The sequence below is a fragment of the Octopus bimaculoides genome, chromosome 5 (genome assembly GCF_001194135.2).
Source record: "Octopus bimaculoides isolate UCB-OBI-ISO-001 chromosome 5, ASM119413v2, whole genome shotgun sequence".
In the NCBI taxonomy this organism is placed as follows: domain Eukaryota; kingdom Metazoa; phylum Mollusca; class Cephalopoda; order Octopoda; family Octopodidae; genus Octopus; species Octopus bimaculoides.
The window spans coordinates 8,468,540-8,470,247 of record NC_068985.1 but is presented as its reverse complement, the minus strand read 5'-3'; positions in this window follow the sequence as shown (position 1 = coordinate 8,470,247).

Below are 1,708 nucleotides of genomic sequence, written 5' to 3'. Positions count from 1 at the left end.
ACAGACAGAGACAAAAAGACAGATATTTGTGTGTTGCAAAGTATATTTTTCAATATGCTGTTTTCATCAAGATCATATTCTAGGCGAGGGTGTGGTCAGTCAATTATATTGATCCACAGTACTCGATATGTATTTTATTTTATCGAACACAGGAGTCTAAGAGGCACAGCTGAACACTGTCGGATTTCAAATTAATAGCTATAATCAATAATACTCTGAAATTCAAACAGTAGGTCAACATATCTGAGGGGGGGGGGGTAATTAGTTCACATAATCGACCCAAGTGCTTCTTTCATGTAGTTTACCATCCTGAAGAGATGAATATCAAAGATTAAATCAGCGGAATTTAAGCTGAGAATGTAAAGGAACTGACCACATATCACAGGGCAATATCTTGGAACGCTCTACCGATTCTGCTAAGCCGTTACTATAGAACGTTTAATACATTATATCATGAGGGCGGTGAGCTGGCAGAAACGATAGCACGCCGGGCGAAATGCTTAGCGGTATTTCGTCTGCCATTACGTTCTGAGTTCAATTTCGCCGAGGTCGACTTTGCCTTTCATCTTTTCGGGGTCAAATAAATAAGTACCAGTAACGCACTGGGGTCGATGTAATCGACTTAATCCCTCTCGAAGTTTAGCCCTCTGTGGGCAATAAAGAAATAAATATATGATTAAGGCGACGAGCTGGCAGAAACGTTAACACTCCGGGCGAAATGCTTAGCGGTATTTCGTCTGTCTTCGTGCTCTGAGTTCAAATTCCGGCGAGATCCACTTTGCCTTTCATCCTTTCGGGGTCGATAAATTAAGTACCAGTTGAGTACTGGGGTCGATCAATTCGACTGGACCCCTCCCCCAAAATTTCCGGCCTTGCGCGTAGAGTAGAAAAAAATATATTGTTTCATGAGAAGTTATAAGACTGATAATGTGTATGTGTAAATGTGTTTGCATGTACTTTTATTCTTTTAGTTGCTTCTGTCACTTGGCTGCGGTAATAGGGTTGACAAGTCGTGATATGGTTGACAAACACAGAAACAAAGACACACAAACATAGATATATACATAGACGGCGGGCTTCTTTCAGTTTCCATCTATCAAATCCATTTACAAGGCTTTGGTCGGCCCGAAGCTACAGTAGAAGACACCTGCCCAAGGTGAGAGAGAAAGAGAGAGAAAGTGAGAGACATGGCAAAATTGCGAGTTAGTCACCCATACTATATATATATATATATGCATGTGTATGTGTGTATGTGTGTGTGTGTCTGCGTGTGTGTGCGTGTGTGTGGAGATGCAATAGCCCAGTGGTTAGGGCACCGGACGCGCAGTCGTGGGATCACGGTATTGACCGGGCATTTTGAGTGTTTATTGAGCGAAAACACCTAAAGTTCCACGAGGTTCCGGTAGGGGGTAGTGGTGAACATTGCTGTACTCTTTCACAACAGCTTTCTCGCACACTTTCTTCCTGTTTCTGTTGTACCTGTATTTCAAAGGGCCAGCCTTGTCAAACTCTGTGTCACGCTGAATATCCCCGAGAACTACATTAAGGGTACACGTGTCTGTGAAGTACTCAGCTACTTGCACGTTAATTCCACGAGAAGGCTGTTCCGTGCATCCGATCAACTAGAACACTCGTCGTCGTAACCGACAGAGCTCCACAGATATATATATATATGTATATATATATATATATATATATATATATATAT